Raw genomic sequence first — 24,303 nt, 5'->3', positions numbered from 1 at the left:
TTTATAGATGTTATTTACATTAATCTTTAAGGGTGACATTAATTGTGAAACCTTGATTTGGAGGACATTGATTTTTAATTAAATCAATAAATGATTTTGGTGGGTTCCATTAAAACATTAATAAAGTACAGTATTTCTCACATGTTGGTATTTTGAGTTTATCTCTATAATTATATTGTTTGTATTTTTTAAAGTATTGCATTGCCAGTCAGGGGTGCAAGTAATTTTTTAGCCCACTGTATAAAGCTTTTTTCCTATGTTAGGGATCAGTGCCCCTTTTTAGAATGTCAATATAAATGTATGTATATGCTCTCTACTTGAAAACAAGTGTTTTAATTAATACTTTGAAGTGCTATCCTCTGGGTCAACATTGCATATATTGTTGTATGTACATATTGTTGAATGTCTTTGAAACCAAATACATCCAAATTGATGACTGATTTCCTGTGCTTGGTAGTTGACCTGACCCACTCAGTGAGGTGGAGATGTGATGTGTACTTCGCTGAAGAGGCTTTCTTATCACCTAACAGCAGGCAAGCACTCAACTGATAGCACACACTTCCTGTGGCAGGATTTTCCTTATTTGGAGATCAGGGTGAGGTTCATAGGAACCAGATCTAGAGATGTGTCTCATATCTGTGAGCAAAGGGTGCATGATCTAGGTCAAATAAAGAGCAGTTAGTGATTGGTGACACTACTGCTGTGAGGGGATGAAGGGTGACATTGTGGGACTGATAGATGGATTAATGGACAGATGGGTGGTTGAATGGAGGAATGGATGAATGGATTCACCTCATGGACTTAAAGTCCATGAGGTGTGCTTGCACCCCCTTTGACCAGTTCTGTTGATCTCTAGCTGCCTGTTGACCAGGCTGGCTGCTGAGGGCAGCCTTGGCACGGTGCACCCTCTCTGTGTGGACCCTCTCTGTGTGCACCCTCTCTGTGTGCACCCTCTCTGTGTGCACCCTGTCTGTGTGCACCCTCTCTGTGTGCACCCTGTCTGTGTGCACCCTCTCTGTGTGCACCCTCTCTGTGTTCACCCTCTCTGTGTGCACCCTGTCTGTGTGCACCCTCTCTGTGTGCACCCTCTCTGTGTGCACCCTGTCTGTGTGCACCCTCTCTGTGTGCACCCTCTCTGTGTGCACCCTGTCTGTGTGCACCCTGTCCGTTTCTCCACATGCAGTCCCACTCTGACTGAGGGTTTTCTAGCCCCCTTTTCTTTTCCCCCTGAAATTAAGGGAACAGGAAGCTGAGGCCAATTAGCACCACATAATGATTAAATAAATAAGTCTGAAGTAAAATAAAAACTGGAGAGAGAGAGAGAGGGATGGATGGAGGGAAAGAAATACACAAAAATCAATGCCATCCAGACGGTACTTCTCAGTGCTGCTGTAATTCTTTTGGCAGGTGGACAAGCGATTTCATTCGCACCTTTATTGTAGAGAAAACATGGCCAGGGGAATGAAAACATTATACTGTGGAGGTGGATGTGTGTTGGACGGCAGACAAGAGAAAGCTGTGATTTACAGAGAAACAGTACATTTGCAGGCAGCGCTGCTTCACCTTACTGGGACACATACACCTCACAATCGCACATGCTGCCAGACAGAAACAGGAAAACACAGAGAGGGAGAAGAAATAAAGAGAGAAAGGTAATTTGTGTGTGTGTGTGTGTGTGTGTGTGTGTGTGTGTGTGTGTGTGTTTGTGTGTGTGTTTGTGTGTGTGTGTGTGTGTGTGTGCGTGTCAGTTTGAAAGCACGCTATTCGGGATATGCCAAAAAAGGTAGCCAAATTTGCCCCAAAAGGCCAATTTGGTTTGGAGCTGTTCTAAACATGCAGTAAAATAAACAACACCACCCAAACCTCAATGGGTACAGTAACCCCCCCTATCCCCCCGTGGCCCCTAACGGCAGATCCATGAAACACAGAGCCCCTGTGAAAATAACTGACTTTGCTAGTACAGTTATATTATTACTAGGAGCTATACTCACCTGATTCCACACTGTTTGAAAACACCTTCAACTCACGCCACTGCAAAGTATATGTGTGAGTGAATCTAAGTACAGGTTTGAGAAAGATTCACTTTGAAATAGAGAAAATAGAAAGGGAGCTCCACTCTCTTCCTACACACAGAGAGAGGCTCTGCTGCCTACCATGCTCCCCCACTCTTTGCTCTGCCTACCAGGAGAGGAGCGCTGTGCAGCAAGGCTAATCGAAGCAGACGTGATGTTTGTCTTCACAGGGGCTGTGATTTGAGCCGGGGCCAAACGCTGGAGCATCAGGGGGCAGGGCCCCTCCAGGCCACGGCAGCTCTAAGATTACCTCCCTCCGCTAGCTTACATCTTCACTAGCCTCCCCCTCTCCATCCCTTCCACCACTCTCTCTTCTTTTCTCCCTCTATACATGAGGCCAATTTGTTGTGGCAGGCGTGCGTCTCGGGGTCCAGATCTGGTTACACACATTTGGGTTTGCCGCAGGATTTTGGGCCCCATCCAGACCAGATATGAGAGGCAGAGTGTATCTCTGAGGAGGGCCAGGCAGACATGATACGGGCTGTTCTGTTTGAGATTTAATAGGGAGGCTTTGTGTGCTGTACAAACAGCATAATCTGCAGGCTATAACATTACAAATCGCTTACTAAATACTGCCTGAATAGTGACAAAAAACTGTCCCAGAATGGAAAAAAGTAGGAAAAAATATGAAAAAAGAAATCTTAAATTAATTGCTAGACTTATTATTTGTGTCATGTGCAACCATATGTTGGCTGAAGTAAACAATTTGCAGTGATACTCTTGCTATTATAACAAGTTATTAGAATTACCAGCAAACAATTCCGACAGTGAATCTTTCTCCCGGAATCAACCTCTTCCTCTGTGACAGCCCCACGATGCTAACTCTTACCCTGACTTAGAGCCTGGCTTAGCCAGCTAAGACCACAGAACCAGGATTAACTAACAGAATACTCATCCTTTCCTGGAGGAAATCCTAATGCATTCTCTAACATGGACAGGCAGGCCATTGGGTTTTGTGTTCAAGAAGGGAGGCTGTGGTGGTTTCTACAGGCCTGCGTTTATCTGCCCTACTGTTGATTTAGGTCTTTAGGGTTTCTGGGTTTAGTCTGGGTGGGTTGGGGGGTTAGTGGGGGGGGGGGACGTGGTCAACAGGGCCGTCCGGGGATGAGCATCTCCAAGCTTGTCATTGCAGGCTTGGTGGTGGTAATGGGAGGGTTAGCCATTAGTGATGACATAACTGGTGTGTTTTATGGGTCCTAGAATATATGGCCTCTGACATGACAGAAGCATATTGGAGAGAGACAGATAGAGATGGAAATGCTCTCAAACTGAGCAGAAGGGTCTATCTAGGGGAGAGCAGTAGAACATGTATTAAAATGTACATGCCTGTATTGAGGCAAATCTTGATACTGACATTATTAGAGAAACGTTGCTTATATTAGCTAGATACACTAGGTTCAATCATATTGTGCAAGGGACAAAGATACACCTTATAGTACCATGGTACTCAGTGCTGGTGACCTGCCATAGTACTGGTGCCCTGCCATAGTACTGGTGCCCTGTCATAGTACTGGTGCCCTGCCATAGTAGGGCGGCAGTGTAGCCTAGTGGTTAGAGCATTGGACTAGTAACCGAAATGTTGCAAGTTCAAATCCCCAAGCTGACAAGGTTCAAAATCTGTCGTTCTGCCCCTGAACAGGCAGTTAACCCACTGTTCCTAGGCCGTCATTGAAAATAAGAATTTGTTCTTAACTGACTTGCCTAGTAAAATAAAGGTAAAAAAAAAAAAATAGTACTGGTGCCCTGTCATAGTACTGGTGCCCTGTCATAGTACTGGTGCCCTGTCATAGTACTGGTGCCCTGCCATAGTACTGGTGCCCTGCCATAGTACTGGTGCCCTGCCATAGTACTGGTGCCCTGCCATCGTACTATGGCCCTGCCATAGTACTGGTGCCCTGCCATAGTACTGGTGCCCTGCCATAGTACTGGTGCCCTGCCATAGTACTGGTGCCCTGCCATAGTACTGGTGCCCTGTCATAGTACTGGTGCCCTGCCATCGTACTGGTGCCCTGCCATAGTACTGGTGCCCTGTCATAGTACTGGTGCCCTGCCATAGTACTGGTGCCCTGCCATAGTACTGGTGCCCTACTGGTGCCCTGCCATCGTACTGGTGCCCTGCCATAGTACTGGTGCCCTGCCATAGTACTGGTGCCCTGCCATAGTACTGGTGCCCTGTCATAGTACTCGGTAGTACTAGTACTAGTACTGGTGCCCTGCCATAGTACTGGTGCCCTGCCATAGTACTGGTGCGGTGCCCTGCCATAGTACTGGTGCCCTGCCATAGTACTGGTGCCCTGCCATAGTACTCAGTGGCAGGGCACCAGCCAGTCCCCTCCTACAGAGTTCTGGGCGTTGGGGCCGAGACAAGAGAGCAGAAAAAGCCCTTTAGAAAGTAAACAGATACAGAATTGAAGAAACAAGGAAGAGGGATGCATCTGAGGCATGTGGGCATTCTGGGAATGTCAGCTCGGACGAACAAAGAGTGGCTGTGATTGGACAATAAGTATGAATCAGACTCTGGGAAAATAAGACTGGATTGTGACCCGTATTTTCCCCACAGACCTTAGGTAGAGCCTTGTGAATGTGTTTCATTGGCAGACCTTTCAGTGTTTGGGTGGTGAGGGGGAAGACAGCGTTTGAGTGGCGATACACTGGGTATCCGTTGCGTATGAATTTTATCTGGTTTGAAATGGCAGGTCTCTAGTTGCATACAAATGACTTCATATTCATGAAGGAGACTTTTCTTCTTTACTGTGGCTACTGTAGGCCTCTTGGCAATGGATGTGCCTGATGCACTAGGGCCCACTTCCAGTCTCAGTCTATGTAGTGAACGTAACCTGACTTAGACATTCATAAGGCTTTATGTAAGCTGCTTTGAGAAGACTGTAAAATATAGAAATCAAGGGCTAAAACTGTGCCAAAAATGTAACATGTTACCGGCATTAATGGCATTAACATGCTAGGCTATACTTATGATGCTGTTACATAGGCTGACAGGCAGGATTTAAGAAGAGCTGTATTTCTCCCCTGGACTCTTAAACATCTCATTTTCCATTAACATGAGACACAGAGTAGCGTGTGTCAGTGGAGGATATAAATCTCCAGTTTCCCCTCCCCCCTATACATGGCCCCTCAGCCTCTCAGCCTCAGTGAAGGAGTGGAACAGGACACCTTCCATGAAGAGACACTCTTCACTGCTTAACACTCCAGAGTATATGTAGAGTAGACTACTCTACTGGAATAGTCACAGGCTCAAACACATATCTAGAAAATACTTAGGACCTTTACTAAAGCTCAAACCAAACCTAATGAATATGGCACTGACATCTATGTTGTGTACCTCTGAAGACTCTGCAGAATGGGAAATCTTTTTGTATCCAAATCCGTCTTCAAACTTCTTCACAACAGTATCTCGGACCTGCCTGGTGTGTTCCTTGTTCTTCATGATGCTCTCTGCGCTTTTAACGGACCTCTGAGACTATCACAGTGCAGGTGCATTTATACGGAGACTTGATTACACACAGGTGGATTGTATTTGTCATCATTATCATTTAGGTCAACATTGGATCATTCAGAGATCCTCACTGAACGTCTGGAGAGAGTTTGCTGCACTGAAAGTAAAGGGGCTGAATAATTTTGCACGCCCAATTTTTCAGTTTTTGATTTGTTAAAAAAGTTTGAAATATCCAATTAATGTCGTTCTACGTCATGATTGTGTCCCACTTGTTGTTGATTCTTCACAAAAAAATACAGTTTTATATCTTTATGTTTGAAGCCTGAAATGTGGCAAAAGGTTGCAAAGTTCAAGGGGGCCGAATACTTTCGCAAGGCACTGTACATAAACTTGAAATCACTGGACACTTTAATAATGCAACACTAGTCACTTTAATAATGTTTACATATTTTGCATTACTCATCTCATATGTACAGTTGAAGTCTGAAGTTTACATGAACCTTAGCCAAATACATTTAAATTCTGTTTTTCACAATTCTTGACATTAAATCATAGTAAAACTTCCCTGTCTTAAGTCAGTTGGGATCGCCACTTTATTTTAAGAATGTGAAATATCAGAATAATAGTAGAGAAAATGATTTATTTCAGCTTTTATTTATTTCATCACATTCCCAGTGGGTCAGAAGTGTACATACACTCAATTAGTATTTGGTAGCATTGCATTTGAATTGTTTAACTTGTGTCAAACGTTTCAGGTAGCCGCCCACAAGCTTCCCACAATAAGTTGGGTGAATTTGACCCATTCCTCCTGACAGAGCTGGTGTAACTGAGTCAGGTTTGTAGGCCTCCTTGCTCGCACACGCTTTTCAATTCTGCCCACAGATTTTCTATAGGATTGAGGTCAGGGCTTTTTGATGGCCACTCCAATACTTTGACTTTTTTGTCCTTAAGCCATTTTGCCACAACTTTGGAAGTATGCTTGGGGTCATTGTCCATTTCGAAGACCCATTTGCGAACAAGCTTTAAGTTCCAAGCTATAAGTTCCGGCTCAACATGATGCTGCCACCCTTGCGCTTCATGGTTGGGATGGTGTTCTTCGGCTTGCAAGCCTCCCCATTTTTCCTCCAGATATAACGATGGTCATTATGGCTAAAAATATTTATGTTTCATCAGACCAGAGGACATTTGTCCAAAAAGTAAACCGTAGTCTGGCTTTTTTATGGCGGTTTTGGAGAGCTGGCTTCTTTCTTGCTGAGCGGTCTTTCAGGTTATGTCGATATAGGACTCGTTTGACTGTGGATATAGATACTTTTGTACCTGTTTCCTCCAGCATCTTCACAAGGTCCTTTGCTGTTGTTCTGGGATTGATTTGCACTTTTCGCACCAAAGTACGTTCATCTCTAGGAGACAGAACGCGTCTCCTTCCTGAGCGGTATGACAGCTTTGTGGTCCCATGGTGTGTACTTGAGTACTATTGTTTGTACAGATGAACGTGGTACCTCCAGGCATTTGGAAATTGCTCCCAAGGATGAACCAGACTTGTAATACCAGGCCTTGAAATGAACCAGGCCTTGAAATACATCCACAGGTACACCGCCAATTGACAAAAAAATTACGTCAATTAGCCTACCAGAAGCGTCTAAAGCCATGACATCATTATTTGGAATTTTCCAAGCTGTTTAGAGGCACAGTCAACTTAGTGTATGTAAACTTCTGACCCACTAGTAAACAATTGTTGGAAAAATGACTTCTGTCATGCACAAAGTAGATGTTCTAACCGACTTGCCAAAACTATAGTTTGTTAACAAGAAACTTGTGGAGTGGTTAAAAAACTAGTTTTAATGACTACAACCTAAGTGTATGTAAACTTCCGACTTTAAATGTATATATTGTATTCTATTCTATTCTACCGTGTTTTAGTCTATGCCGCTCTAACATTGCTTGTCCAAATATTTATACATTCTTAATTCCATTCCTTCCATTCCATTACTTGTGATTTGTGTGTATTGTGTGTATTGTTGTAAAATTTTATATATTACTTGTTAGAAATTACTGCACTGTTGGAGCGAGAAACAAGCATTTCGCCACACCCGCAAAAACATCTGCTAAACATGTGTATGTGACCAATAACAGTTGATTTGCCACAACTCCAACCCCAGCCCTCGCTCCAGCTCCAAACGACAAGATTCTACCCCAGCCTCAGCCCCAACCCCAGCTCCAGTCAGCCAGGAAATCATTAGCCATGGGTCCTCATGTGGATGGTCCTCACACAAGCAGGCACCAGGCAGTGATGGATGACTCCTCTCAGCCATCTCTCCTGTGGCAGGAGGGGGCAGGCTGCTCCTCCACCACCACCAGCTGCCTGCTGTCTGATCTCCACCAAAGTTGACACACTATCATCCAGGGAATGAGGGATTTTAAGGGGGGATCCGGAGCACTAAAAGGGGGTATCTGTGGCTGTTAACTGAGTGTCCTGGGTCTTTGTAATGGGTGTCTGGTTCCTTTCCCTCATGGGGATACTGAGCAAACTAGAGAAGAGAGCTAGATGGAGTCCTGTGGGTCTCCTTAGGTTCTGGTGGTCAGAGACCGACTCCCATGACTCCAATTTGAAACCGATATAAATATATCTGCTGGGATAGAGACCTTTGTTGAGGAAGAGGGAGAAGCCCCCCTTCTCCCCTCCACCACACACACACACCATCTCTCTCTCTCTCTCTCTCTCTCTCTCTCTCTCTCTCTCTCTCTCTCTCTCTCATGCACATAGACGTTAATTTCTCGTCAAGCCATCTCTCTCTTGATACAAATAGACACTGATTATGTTAATCAAATTCTTTCTTTCTCCAACACTGATGTAGTACTTCATAATAAGATTCTGCATGTTCTGGTGAGCATTATTTGTGGTGGTCCCCCCAGCCCCAGGACAGTGGGCCTCCCAGGGTGACTCTGTGTAGTGTGGGGTGGAGGCGTGCAGAGGCATACACTAGCACTGGGAGAGCTGGATATAGAACAGTAGAACACTGCAGCATAGAGGATCCACAGTCAGTACCTCCAGAGGAGTTACACACCCCACACACACACTGTCCCAGAGGTCTCTCTGCCTGTTACCCAGTGGTGTTGAAACATGATTGTCATACATGGAGGTGAACTGTCCCATTTGTGAATTTCTAGATTTTGTTCAGAACAATTTGTCTAGTAATAGGATTTTGTTTTTGTAACCATTGCAATGTTTTATAACTGTCACATAATGATTGGTATATGATCGCCGGCTGATCTCAAACAAGGGTAGTATTCTGAGGTACATGATATTGACCTGTTGACCCAGAGACAGGAAAGGGACTCTGATATCAAAATGTATTTCATCCTGATTCATGAGCTGTACAGAACATACTGTGCCTCACCATGGTTGGGGTGAGATGGGGTGGATGGCGTAGAAGGTAGGGGTCTAGGGGGTTTATTAACATAAGTTAGGGGTGGTGGAATAGTACATGGTATTAGGCCAAGCCCCATCTTAAACTTCACCCCAAAACCTTACATCGCACACGTGTGTGCAAACACAGACATGCAAAAGTGCACAAACACAAGCATGCAAATACATACACCCGCACAAATACACGCACTCTATGGTCATTAAGCGTTTTCTCATTAGCAGTGAATGGGGCTTGATCAGTTGGGAGTTAACACCATCCATCCAGCAGTCCAGAGGGACTTGGAGGAGGTAAAGGGGAGGAGGAGGAAGAGCAGCCAGTCAATTAGATAGTCTTTAGGGCTGGATGGGTCTGCTGAGGAGGTCACATTTGGACACATCTGCCTCCCGTGGCAGATTTCTATTGCCCTCCCCCAGATAGACACTTCTGCTCATTCTGATAGCATCTCCGCTGTCTCTCGCCATACCTCCTTAAGAAAAGACACCTCTCCTCCATCACTCTTGTACAGTCCATGGTCCCATATAAATTACCTAATCCCGAGCACATTGTGTACCTGTAATGCTCCTATTCAGACCAGAGTTTGAGACTGGTGTAGAGCTGTTAGTGCTATTATGCAATGCATTGGATAACCAGATACAATGGGGCAAAAAAGTATTTAGTCAGCCACCAATTGTGCAAGTTCTCCCACTTGAAAAGATGAGAGAGGCCTGTAATTTTCATCATAGGTACACTTCAACTATGACAGACAAAATGAGAGAAAAAAATCCCGAAAATCACATTGTAGGATTTTTAATTAATTTATTTGCAAATTACGGTGGAAAATAAGTATTTGGTCACCTACAAACAAGCAGGATTTCTGGCTCTCACAGACCTGTAACTTCTTCTTTAAGAAGCTCCTCTGTCCTCCACTCGTTACCTGTATTAATGGCACCTGTTGGAACTTGTTATCAGTATAAAAGACACCTGTCCACAACCTCAAACAGTCACACTCCAAACTTCACTATGGCCAAGACCAAAGAGATGTCAAAGGACACCAGAAACAAAATTGTAGACCTGCACCAGGCAATAACAAACGTTTATCTCAATACTTTGTTATATACCCTTTGTTGGCAAAGACAGAGGTCAAACATTTTCTGTAAGTCTTCACAAGGTTTTCACACACTGTTGCTGGTATTTTGGCCCATTACTCCATGCATATCTCCTCTAGAGCAGTGATGTTTTGGGGCTGTTGCTGGGCAACACAGACTTTCAACTCCCTCCAAAGATTTTCTATGGGGTTGAGATCTGGAGACTGGCTAGGCCACTCCAGGACCTTCTTACGAAGCCACTCCTTCATTGCCCGGGAGGTGTGTTTTGGATCATTGTCATGCTGAAAGACCCATTCACGTTTCATCTTCAATGCCCTTGCTGATGGAAGGAGGTTTTCACTCAAAATCTCACGATACATGGCCCCATTCATTATTTCCTTTACATGGATCAGTCGTCCTGGACGATTTGCAGAAAAACAGCCCCAAAGCATGATGTTTCCACCCCCATGCTTCACACTAGGTATGGTGTTCTTTGGATGCAACTCAGCATTCTTTGTCCTCCAAACACAACGAGTTGAGTTTTTACCAAAAAGTTCTATTTTGGTTTCATCTGACCATATGACATTCTCCCGATCTTCTTCTGGATCATCCAAATGCTCTCTAGCAAACTTCAGACGGGCCTGGACATGTACTGGCTTAAGCAGGGGGACACGTCTGGCACTGCAGGATTTGAGTCCCTGGTGGCGTGGTGTGTTACTGATGGTAGGCTTTGTTACTTTGGTCCCAGCTCTCTGCAGGTCATTCACTAGGTCCCCCCCATGTGGTTCTGGGATTTTTGCTCACCGTTCTTGTGATCATTTTGACCCCACGGGGTGAGATCTTGCATGGAGCCTCAGATCGAGGGAGATTATCAGTGGTCTTGTATGTCTTCCATTTCCTAATAATTGCTCCTACAGTTGATTTCTTCAAACCAAGCTGCTTACCTATTGCAGATTCAGTCTTCCCAGCCTGGTGCAGGTCTACAATTTTGTTTCTGGTGTCCTTTGACAGCTCTTTGGTCTTGGCCATAGTGGAGTTTGGAGTGTGACTGTTTGAGGTTGTGGACAGGTGTCTTTTATACTGATAACAAGTTCAAACAGGTGCCATTAATACAGGTAACGAGTGAAGGACAGAGGAGCCTCTTAAAGAAGAAGTTACAGGTCTGTGAGAGCCAGAAATCCTGCTTGTTTGTAGGTGACCAAATACTTATTTTCCACCATAATTTGCAAATAAATTCATTAAAAATCCTACAATATGATTTTCTGGATTTCTTTTCTCTCATTTTGTCTGTCATATTTGAAGTGTACCTATGCTGAAAATTACAGGCCTCTCTCATATTTTTAAGTGGGAGAACTTGCACAATTGGTGGCTGACTATCTACATCAGGGAACTACCAAATGCATTTCATCATTCTCAAATAAATGTCTCTAATATGCACAAATTGTATCACTGCCCCGTATCCACCATTGTCCATATGGCCTGTGTCAGAAAAGCCAGGCCTGGAAAGACTTGCCGGTGTCTTCACTACCGTCGTCGTGACAGCTGGGCCAGTGACGTCAACATGTTGAGAACAACAATAGAGTTGTGATGTGGGGTGTGTGTTCTAAAGTGTGAAACCTGCAGTAGTGTGTTTGCTGGGGGGCCAGCAGGATAAGCGGGCACCCTCTTCAGAAGAACATGCTCTTGATGTGATCACTGCCGTAATGACAAACTGACTATAAGCCTTTAGCTCGGTCATGATGATGCCATAGAGCTGGTGGAAATTTGAACTAACATTAGATGTGGTTTAGAGGATGGCTCTCTGGACTGAATCTAAAAGAAATGTAGCCTAAATTAGATTAGAGAGTTCATTTTCTTCTGGTGTCTCGCTTGTCTCAGAAAAGGATCCACTTTATCATCTTCGTCTTGACTGTCCTCTGTTTCCCAATGAGCTTAGAGTCTAAGCAAAACTTTTAGGAGGAAGAGGAGAAATCAGATGGGGGAAAAGAGGAGAAAAGAAAACATATAAACTAAACGCACAATAAAACATGCTGTAAATAGAAGCTGGGTTCAAAGTTATATGAGGTGTTGGTTGAATAGCAATAGGACAGCAGTGGCGTAGGTTAGGTGAGGCCTGAGTGAGTGAATGGGTTGGAAAATGGGCTGCAGGACTTCAGATTATCCTGAGGTGACACCAGTTATTTTAACTACATTCTCAGATGTCTGGACTGGCCGGGCCGTGGAGGTGGTTGAGGCAGAGCCAGTACCCATCAACAGACTGCTGCTGGGCATCGGCCCTACAGGCTCCGGCCTTCTTCTCCACTTCACGCCTCACAGAGAACCATGAGCAGACTGGGCCTGGTCGCTGCAAAGGCACCCCACCTCCACTGTCCACGAGGGAGGTTTTGAAGAGAATGGAGGAAAGGAAGGGATGAGGAGGTAAGAGGATGACAAAGATGAAAGTGAACAAGGTGAGGGAAAGAGAATGTTAGTAGGTAGAAAGAGCAGAGATGGAACAGAAAGGAGGATGATGATGTAAAAGCATGGACAGGATGAAGAAGAGGATGAGGAAGAGGAGGAGGATAATGTGTAGGCAAGAGGGGGAGGAGGCTGAGACATATGATGAAGAGAAGGACAAATAGAAAGAGAGGGAGAGAGAGAGTGTCAGAGAGTTGGCCAGACCAGTACCCGCTGAGATTGCTCCAAACCACTGCCTCTCCAGAGGAAAATGTTTTCACATCCTCTAAGTGCCCATTAACTGTCTATTCCCATTCCAGCCGATCTCTGCACCACGCTCCGGCTCAGTGGGAGTTGTGGCCGGAGCCACCCGACGTATTCCAGGGAGGCCGAGTCTAAGCCTTACCCGAGAGTTGGAGAGAGAAAGGGAGAGAGGGAGAGAGGGAAAGAGGGAGAGAGGGGGAGAGGGAGAGAGGGGGAGAGGGAGAGAGGGAAAAAGGGAGAGATAGAAAGGGAGATATTGTGTGTGGAAGGGCGGGGGGGCAACTTTGTTGGTCTTTGTGTGTGAGTTGGGCCAGGTCGGGCCGCTAGCCTTCCTGTACTAGGTCAGTTCTTACATGAATCTATTCTGCAGATGCTTGAATTCAGAGCAACTTTCCAACTACAGTTACTGATGGGGGTTTTTGGCTTTGCATGTACATTTATTTGTAGTGAATGTACACTTTTCCTCATTTGATGGGTTTGTTTTGGACATGACACTGGAAATCCCACATAATGTTTCAACATAATGTGCTCTGTAATGAATATATAGTCAAAGCCTGTTTGAGGGACACTATGACAACAAAATCAAAGAATGGATAGTGTAAAAAGAAAAAAATTAAGAGGGACAGTAAGGTTTTCCGAGTGAGAGGATGGAAAGGCATTCTGCTCAATATAGTCTATTTACAAGCACCGGAGGAGTATCTTCCTGCCATCTCCATCATACATGGGAGCGTCTGAGGGCGAGAGAGATCGCACCCCAATTAGGACCTGATAACTAATCAATAGGCTTGCATATTCCTAGAGGAGGATGTAAATGACTGGGCCCCTGGGAACACCCCTTTAAATTACTCTGCTGTCGATGCTGAGAGACAGAGGCTCTGATGGCGAAGAGAGGGGGAGAGAGGCAGAGAGCAACGGGGGGTGAGGGAGGGAAGGAGGGAGTGGGGGAGTCAGGGAGGGAGAGGGAGAGGGGGGAGAGAGTGAGAGGAAAGAAGAGAGAGAGAAGAACGGATTATGAAGAGAATGAGAAAGAGAAAGAGTGTCAGAGCGGATGACAAACATAAAAACAGATGGAGGAAGAGAAATAGGTAGCAGAAGCGTGGAGGAGAAGACTAATGTCTTGGCTGCTAGCTGATTCCAGGTGGTGGTCTCAGCCTCCTATCATGAACCCTATTGTCTGATTCCAGAGGGTGGTCTTAGCCTCCTAGCCTGAACCCTACAGTCGGATTCCAGGGGATGGTCTCAGCCTCCTAGCCTGAACCCTATAGACTGTGTGGTGTGAGTAGCGGCTGGGCAGGCGGATGGAGGCAGTTACCACCATGGCCGGACTGGGCAGGCAGGAGGCAGGAGAAGACCACAGGGTAAGGACACCATAGTGGAAACAGGAAAGGCCCGTGCCCACCCCTCCAACCCGATACCTTTATTTATTTATTAACTATACCACTCCAAAACCACAGATATGAAGGAAAATAACTAGATTGCCAAGATTTAGTGTGACTGTTGTTGAGTGCAATCTCTTACCCTCAATACAGTACTGGTCAAATGTTTTAGAACACCTCATTCAATGTTTTTTCTTTATTTGTACTATTTTCCACATTGTAGAATAATAGTGAAGACATCAAAACTATGAAATAACACATGTGCAATCATGTAGTAAACAAAAAAGTGTTAAACAAATCAAAATATATTTTATATTTAAGATTCTTCAAATAGCCACCTTTTGCCTTGATGACAGGTTTGCACACTCTTGGCATTGAAAAACGAATGCCAAACCAGACACAGCCCAAACCAGATGGAATGGCGAATTGCTGCAGAATACTGTGGAAGCCATGCTGGTTAAGTGTGCCTTGAATTCTAAATAAATCACAGACAGCGTCACCAGCAAAGCACCCCCACACCATAACATCTCCTCCTCCATGCTTTACGGTAGGAAATACCCATGCAGGGATCATTCGTTCACCCACACCGCATCTCACAAAGACACAGCGGTTGGAACAAAAAATCTCACATTTGGACTCATCAGACTAAAGGACAAATGTCCACCGGTCTAGTGTCCATTACTCATGTTTCTTGGCCCAAGCAAGTCTCTTCGCATTGGTGTCCTTTAGTAGTGGTTTCTTTGCAGCAATTGGACCATGAAGGCCTGATTCACGCAGTCTCCTCTGAACAGTTGATGTTGAGATGTGTCTGTTACTTGAACTCTGTGAAGCAGTTTTTTGGGCTGCAATTTCAGAGGCTGGTAACTTCTGAGGCTGAAATTATCCTCTGTAGCAGAGGAAACTCTGGGTCTTCCATTCCTGTGTCGGTCCTCATGAGAGACAGCTTCATCATAGTGCTATATGGTTTTTGCGACTGCACTTGAAGAAAAGTTAAAAGTTCTTGACATTTTCTGTATTGTCTGACCTTCATGTCTTAAAGTATTGATGGACTGTTCTTGCCATAATATGGACTTGGTCTTTACCAAAGAGTGCTATGTTCTGTATACCCCCCCTCCCCCCACCCATCTTGTCACAACACAACTGATTGACTCAAATGCATAAAGAAAGAATTTCCACAAATTAACTTTTAAGAAGGCTCACCTGTTAATTGAAATGCATTCCAGGTGACTACCTCATGAAGCTGGTTGAGAGAATGCCAAGCGTGTGCAAAGCTGTCATCAAGGCAAAGAATCTCAAATCGAAAATATATTTTGATTTGTTTACACTTTTTTGGTTACTACATGATTCCATATGTGTTATTTCATAGTTTTAATGTCTTCACTATTATTCAAAAATGAAGAAAAACCCTTGAATGAGTAGGTGTTCTACAACATTTGACCGGTAGTGTAGGTTTGGTATATATTTCTAGAGACACATCAGCTACCAAACCACAACGCTGCCCGAGGGCTAGTAGTCGAAACACATTGCAGTAGTACATCCTGGTGTACAATGCTGAGCTTCTCCTATATGTATTATTTTGTACATTTATTCTGTTAACAGTTCACTAAAGTTTGTGAGGTACTGCTCGCCTACTTGTCTTTTTTCTTCTTAAATTGTTTAATCCCACTATGGTTTCACAAATCAAAAGGTACTAGTGGATTAACACTGTTATAAAGTGGTATTTTACAGGAAAAACTATTCAAACAATGATTTAAAAAAAGCATCTCTTGGGTCAAAATGAATGAAGACCCCCCCCCCCCAGTTAAACACACATATCAATGAGCCTACCCTTTAAGTATTGTAATTAGTACTGCCTAGTTTTTATCGCTCTTTCTTCTCCTTTTCTTCTTGCTCTGGTGATTGTCATATCAGAGGCAATCGATAGTTTAAAGAATCATTCAAAGCCATTCCTTATCAAAGCATGGTGCTGTGGATCACCATCCGGTCCACCCTACATCCGATGGGTAGATTAGTCCTGTCTATTCCTCTCAATCAAGGGGCTCAGAGGGGTCCGGTCCACTGTTGAACCGGGTTGGATCAAAGGGGAGCATTTCAAAGCGTCCTGGCTTTAAGAGTACAGTCAGAACGAAAGATGGGAACTATAATGTGGGAGTTAGGACTGTGGGTTGGTTGAATGGATGGAGCAAATGTATGATGTTCACTTTTTGTGTACCACTATTACCTCAGTGTACCCATTCTAAATCATGCTACCATTCACATTCAGTTGTTGTTTGAAAATACATTGTCATGCTGTTTTTCTATGCACTTATCACAGTTGGTCCAATAGTGGCACTATTGCAGCTCCTGAGAGAATGTATGTAGCCGTTGTAAATGGTGACCCATGTGTGGTCTTCTAACCTCTCCCTTATTTTTGAATGTAAAAAGAATGGACAAAGCCATCGATCACATGACACTATTCATTCCACCATTCAGACTCAATAGTGCATTTGAAGCCCAGGAAGTCTCATGGAGACACAATACGCACAGTTTGACCTGCTCCAGGAAGTGACTTTGCGGGCTATCTCAGTGCTGCCACCCCTCATTGCATAGCTCAAATTGAAGGCAGACCAGGGTACTGCAGGCTGCCATTAGCAACTAAATTGTACTTATAACTTCTTCTGTGTGAGATTTTAGAGTAATCACTACAAGGACATACATCTGGAGTATTTGAAATAATTATTGGTAACATGATTTTCTTCAATTTCTTTTCTTTATTCACACAAAGATTGTTATTTTTCAAATTCACTGTCATGGGGGATCCTGCTTTCTGCTAATAATCCCTGCAGTACCGCGGTCGGCCTTGGCTTCAATGAGAGTGGGCTGTCGTTCTCCCTGTTGCCACTCCTGTCTTGAAATAATCCTGCATATGAATGACATGTAATTGGACAGAAACAATGATGTCATGCAGTACGCATTCATTGTAGGCTGATGTTTGCAGTCCATGTAATTATTCTTCTCTTTTGTATCCTGATAATATATAAAAGTCTATGTCTATGCATATGCAGGGATAAGAAAGAATGAAAAGTGTTATTTTGGGATGAAGCATTAAAACTAAAACAGGAATCGATTGGTTCTACTTCTCATCCTTTGATGCCACCTAATCCATGTCTTAGTGTGAGGATGTAGAGAGTAAAGCATGGGCATATTGAGAATGTTTGGGCTCTTCTCGTAGTGTAGCTAAGCTATTTAAGCTATTTAACGATCAGAGTTATTGAAATAATGGGTTGTGTGTGTGTGTGTGTGTGTGTGTGTGTGTGTGTGTGTGTGTGTGTGTGTGTGTGTGTGTGTGTGTGTGTGTGTGTGTGTGTGTGTGTGTGTGTGTGTGTGTGTGCTGACACATGCTTGTGTGTGGGCGTCCATGTGTACAGTACCATTCAAACGTTTGGACACAAACCAAATCAAAATCAAATGTTATTTGTCAGATACACGTGTTGAGCAGATGTCATTGCGGGTGTAGCGAAATACTTGTACTTCTATCTCCAACAGTGCAGTAATATATCTAACAGTAATATCTAACAATTTCACAACAATACATACAAATCTAAAGTAAAGGAATGGAATTAAGGATATATAAATATTGGGCAAACAATGTCAAAGTGGCATTGACTTAGATACAGTAGAATATGATAGAATACAGTATATATAAAATATGTAAACATTATTAAAGTGACTAGTGTTCCATTATTAAAGTTGCCAGTGATTCCAAGTCTATGTATATTGGGAAGCAGCCTCTAATGTGCTAGTGAATGCTATTTAACAGAAATTAACACTCTGATGGCCTTGAGATAGAAGCTGTTTTTCAGTCTCTCAGTCCCAGCTTTGATGCACATGTACTGACCTCGCCATCTGGATGATAGTGGCGGGAACAGCCCGTGGCTCGGGTGGTTGTTGTCCTTGATAATCTTTCTGGCCTTCCTGTAACATCAGGTGCTGTAGGTGTCCTGCAGGTAGTTTGGCCCCCGGTGATGTGTTGGGCAGACCGCACCACCCTCTGGAGAGCTCTGCGGTTGTGAGCGGTGCAGTTGCCGTACCAGGCGGTGATACAGCCCGACAGGATGCTTTAAATTGTGCATCTGTAAAAGTTTGTGAGGGTTTTAGGGGCCAAGCAGTATTTCTTCAGCCTCCTGAGGTTGAAGAGGTGCTGTTGTGCCTTCTTCACCATACTAACTGTGTCGGTGAACCATTTCAGTTTGTCAGTGATATGTATGCCAAGGAAATTGCAGTCCCGTCGCTGTGGATATGGAGGAGCTCCCTCTGCTGTTTCCTGACGTCCATGATCAACTCTTTTGTTTTGTTGACGTTGGTCGGGAGGTTATTTTCCTGGCACCACAATCCCAGGGCCCTCATCTCCTGCCTGTAGGCTGTCTCGTCATTGTTGGTAATAAGGCCTACTACTGTTGTGTCGTCTGCAAACTTTATGATTGAGTTGGAGGTGTGTGAAGCCACACAGTCATGGGTGAACAGAGAGTATAGGAGGGAGCTGAGCACACACCCTTGTGGGGCCTCAGTGTTGAGTATCAGCGAAGTGGAGGTGTTTTTTCCTACCTTCACCACCTGGGGGCGGCTTGTCAGGAAGTCCAGGACCCAGTTGCACAGGGTGGGGTTGAGAACCAGGGCCTCAAGCTTAATGATGAGCTTGGAGGGTACTATAGTGTTGAATGCTGAGCTATAGTCAATGAACAACATTCTTATATAAGTATTCCTCTTGTTCAGATGGGATAGGGCAGTGTGCAGTGCGATGGCGATTGCATCGTCTGTGGATCTATTGGGGCAGTTACCTTTGCTTTTTGGGGTACAGGAATAATGGTGGACATCATGTAGCATGTGGGGACGGTATTGAATATTTCTGTAAACACTCCAGCCAGCTGCTCTGAGGACACGGCTAGGGATGTCTTCTGAGCCGACATCCTTGCGAGGTTTAACACGTTTAAATGTCTTAATCACGTCGGCCACGGAGAAGGAGAGCCCCAGTCCTTGGTAGCAGGCCGCATCGGTGGCACTGTGTTATCCTCAAAGCGGGCAAAGAAGGTGTTTAGCTTGTCTGGAAGCAATACTTCTTTGTCCCTTTGTGGTCCATGATTATCTGTAGACCCTGCCACATGCGTCTCGTGTCTGAGCCATTGAATTGTGACTCTACTTTGTCTCTATACTAACATTTTGACTGTTATATTGCCATACGGAGGGAATAACTACACTGTTTGTATTCGGCCATATTCCCAGTCACTTTGCCATGGTTAAATGCGGTGGTTCACGCTTTCAGTTTTGCACAAATGCTGCCATCTATCCACGGTTTCTAGTTAGGGTAGGTTTCAATAGTCACAGTGGGTACAACATCTCCTATACACTTCCTGATAAACTCAGTCACCATACCAGTATAAGCATCAATATTATTCTCAGAGACTACCCGGAACACATCCCAGTCCGCCTGATCAAAACAATCTTGAAGTGTGGTTTCCGACTGGTCAGACCAGCATTGAACAGTACTTAGCAAGAGTCCTTCCTGTTTGAGTTTCTGCCTATATGAAGGGAGGAGCAAAATGGAGTTCTGGTCAGATTTGCCGAACGGCTGGCGGGAAGGGCCTTGTAGACATCCTGGAAGTTGGAATAGCAGTGGTCGAGTGTTTTAGCAGCGTGAGTACTGTGTTGATAGAATTTTGGCATTCTTTTCCTCAAACTTGCTTTGTTAACCTCTTGAAACTCTAGGGGCGCTATATCATTTTTGGATAAAAAGACGTGCCCGTTTTAAGCGCAATATTTTGTCACAAAAAGATGCTCGACTATGCATATAATTGGTAGCTTTGGAAAGAAAACACTCTGACGTTTCCAGAACTGCAAAGATATTTTCTGTGCGTGCCCTAGAACGTGAGCTTCAGGCAAAACCAAGATGAGACGGCATCCAGGAAATGAGCAGGATTTTTGAGGCTCTGTCTAGCGTCGAGCAATCCCGTATCCGGGAGGGTAATCATAGCCTCAAGCTCATTAGCATAAAGCAACGTTAACTATTCATGAAAATTGCAAATTAAATGAAATAAATATATTGGCTCACAAGCTTCGCCTTTTGTTAACAACACTGTCATCTCAGATTTTCAAAATGTGCTTTTCAACCATAGCTACAAGCATTTGTGTAAGAGTATTGATAGCTAGCATAGCATTAAGCCTAGCATTCAGCAGGCAACATTTTCACAAAAATAAGAAAAGCATTCAAATAAAATCATTTACCTTTGAAGAACTTCGGATGTTTTCAATGAGGAGACTCTCAGTTAGATAGCAAATGTTCAGTTTTTCCAAAAAGATTATTTGTGTAGGAGAAATCGCTCCGTTTTGTTCATCACGTTTGGCTAAGAAAAAAACCCCGAAAATTCAGTCATTACAATGCCGAACTTCTTTCCAAATTAACTCCATAATATCGACAGAAACATGGCAAACATTGTTTAGAATCAATCCTCAAGGTGTTTTTCACATATCTATTCGATGATAAATCATTCGTGGCAGTTGCCTTTCTCCTCTGAACCAAATGAAAAGTGGACGCAGCTGGAGATTGCGCAATAATTTCGACGGAGGACACCAAGCGGACACCTGGTAAATGTAGTCTCTTATGGTCAATCTTCCAATGATATACCTACAAATACGTCACAATGCTGCAGACACCTTGGGGAAACGACAGAAAGTGTAGGCTCATTCCTGGTGCATTCACAGCCATATAAGGAGACATTGGAACACAGCGCATTCAAAATCTGGGGCATTTCCTGTTTGAAATTTCATCTTGGTTTCGCCTGGAGCATTAGTTCTGTGGCACTCACAGATAATATCTTTGCAGTTTTGGAAACATCAGTGTTTTCTTTCCAAAGCTGTCAATTATATGCATAGTCGAGCATCTTTTCGTGACAAAATATCTTGTTTAAAACTGGAACGTTTTTTTATCCCAAAATTAAAAGAGCACCCCCTATATCGAAGAAGTTAAAATCCCCAGCTACAATAAATGACGTCTGTGTGGTTTCCAGTTTGCATCAAGTACAGTGAAGTTCTTTGAGGGCCGTCATGGTATCGACTTGAGGGGGGATATACACGGCTGTGATTATAACCAAAGACACAATGAACTGAGAACCCAACTGGCTGTAACGATCGTCGTCCTCCTCGTCTGAGGAGGAGTAGAAAATATCGGACCAAAGTGAAGCGTGGTACGTGTTCATGATGTGTATTTGCCTGAACATTGAAATACAAAATAACAACGTGAATTAAACGAAACGAACGAAACAGTCACATGTGGAACAAACCCTGACACGGAAAAATATTCACCCACAAAACACAGGTGGGAAAATGCTAACTAAGGATGATTCTCAATCAGAGACAACAAGCGACACCTGCCTCTGATTGAGAACCATACCAGGCCAAACACATAACCACAACATAGAAAAAGGAACATAGACTACCCACCCCAACTCACGCCCTGACCATACTAAATCAAAGACATAAAAAAAACGGGTCAGAAAGGTCAGAACATGACACTGGCTGGACAGACTCAGACAGCATATCCCGAGAGAGCCATGTTTCCATGAAACAGAGTATGTTACAATCCCTGATGTCTCTCTGGAAATAAATCCTTGCCCTGAGCTCGTCTACTTCAATATTCAAAGACTGAATATTAGCAAGTAATATACTCGGAAGCAGTGGGTGGTGTGCGTGCCTCCTGAATTGGACTAGAAGACCACCCCGAGTCCCTCACCTTTGCCGGCATTGTTTAGGTTCGGCCTCTGGAATTAGTTCAATTGCCCTGGGGGTTACGAGCGATTTGGGAAAGTCATATTCCTGGTTGTAATGCTGGTAGCGGTGGTGAGTTACCACCACTCTGATATACAATTGTTCTTCCCGGCTGTATGTAATGTATGTAACACAAAACATTTTCTGGTCTAATAATACTGCAAAGTGCTAGAAGCACGGCAGCCCTCTCTGTCGGCGCCATGTGTCTGTATTGAACAGATGGCAAACCAACACCTATTTATTCATCTGTATACCATGCCTACCTTGTCACAACACAACTGAATCAGTCAAATGCCCCGAGAAGGAAATAAATTACATTAATGCACTTTTAACAAGGCATACCGGTTAATTGAAATGCCTTCCAAGTGAATACCTCATGAAGCTGTTTGAGAGAATACCAAGAGTGTGCAAAGCTGTCATCAAGGCAAAGGGTGGCTATTTGAAGAATCTTCAATAGAAAATATATTTTGATTTGTTTAACACTTTTTTGGTTACTATATGATTCCATATGTGTTATTTTAGAGTTTTGATGTATTCACTATTATTCTACAATGTAGAAAATAGCAAAAATCAAGAAAAATCGTTGAATGAGTAGGTATCCAAACATTTGACTGGTACTGTATGTATATGCATATGCTTGCATCTGTATGTGTGCACATATATGTGTGTGAGTGTGTGTTTATGTGTGTTAACACAGGTACATGTGTGTGTATTGAGACTCTCCCTTTGCCTCTGGCTCATGGTGGGTCTGTGTGACGCCAATAGAGGAGCCCTGTGAAAGAGGGCATTGTGCCTGTGAGGAGTGTTCTCCTGTTGGGTAGAGCTCGTAAGCTGCTCCCCTCCACATGGGGCCTGTGGTCTGGGAACAGAGCTGCGGTCTGGATGGCACCAGAGCCTGTTCACTACGAAACAATACCCAGGGAAAAAGAGAAAGGGGGAGAAGAGGGAGAGGGGGAGAGGAGGGAGTGGGAGGGGGTGGGGGGAGAGAATTGGACAGAGTGAATGTGGAAATACTGTATAATATTGTCCAGAGAGAGACCAGAATCGTATGTTAAACGGAGAGACAGAGACTTACAGAAAGAAAGAGAACGGAGATGGGAAATGATGATGGAGAGAGGAGGAGAAAAAGAGGCCTAAGAGAGAGATGGTTATACAGAGGCACAGAGCTACAGTGGGACGCCCCTCTCCTCTGTCCAGTCTGTCCCATCACTGCACAGGTCTTAACTCTGTACTTGGCATCACTGCCAGAGACCCAGAGGAGACTAGACCTTTGTTAGAGACAGCGCGTACGCAGACACTCTCACGGTAGTAAACATAACATTTTTTTTCTCGTCTTCTCCCCTCTTTTTTTAAACTGCCCATAAAAGCTGTTTCAGGGAACTGTGGGTAATTAATTCAATTAGTGGATGGGCAAGGTCATGTGACCTCTTTTTCTAAACCATAAAGTGCGGCGAATGACCGATCGAGGTTCCTCTCTTTACTCTCGGGACAGAGAACTACTTTTGCCTTGCAAAAGTATTTTCCCCCTTTGCGTTTTTCCTATTTTGTTGCATTACAACCTGAAATTTTAATGGATCTTTATTAAAATTCGAAATAAAAAAACGTAAAAGTAGTGTGTGCATATGTATTCACCCCTTTTGCTATGAAACCCCTAAATTAGATCTGGTGCAACCAATTACCTTAAGAAGTCACATAGTTAGATTGAACACAGGTGGACTTTATTTAACTAAGTGTCACATGATCTGTCACCCAATCTCAGTATTTATACACCTGTTCTGAAAGGCCCCAGAGTCTGCAACACCACAAAGCAAGGGGCACCACCAAAAAAGCGGCACGATGAACATCAAGGTCTCCAAACAAGTCAGGGACAAAGTTGTGGAGAAGTACAGATCAGGCTTGGGTTATAAAAGAGGCCAAAGATAACCCTGAAGGAGCTGCAAAGCTCCACACCAGAGATTGAAGTATCTGTCCATAGGACCACTTTAAGCCATACACTCCACAGAGCTGGGCTTTCCAGAAGAGTGGCCAGAAAAAAACAAGCAAACATGTTTGGTGTTCGCCAAAAGGCATGTGGGAGACTCCCCAAACATATGGAAGAAGGTACTCTGGTCAGATGAGACTAAAATTGAGCTTTTTGGTCATCAAGGAAAACGCTATGTCTGGCGCAAACCCAACACCTCTCATCACCCCGAGAACACCATGCCCACAGTGAAGCATGGTGGTGGCAGCTGTGGGGATATTTTTCATTGGCAGGGACTGGAAACTGGCCAGAATTAAAGGAATGACGGATGGTGCTAAATACAGGGAAATTCTTGAGGGAAACCTGTTTCAGTCTTCCAGATATTTGAGACTGGGATGGAGGTTCACCTTCCAGCAGCACAATGACCCTACGCAAACTGCTAAAGCAACACT

The sequence above is a fragment of the Oncorhynchus masou genome, chromosome 2, assembly GCF_036934945.1.
Source record: "Oncorhynchus masou masou isolate Uvic2021 chromosome 2, UVic_Omas_1.1, whole genome shotgun sequence".
Lineage (NCBI taxonomy): Eukaryota > Metazoa > Chordata > Actinopteri > Salmoniformes > Salmonidae > Oncorhynchus > Oncorhynchus masou.
This window is presented reverse-complemented; position numbering follows the sequence as displayed.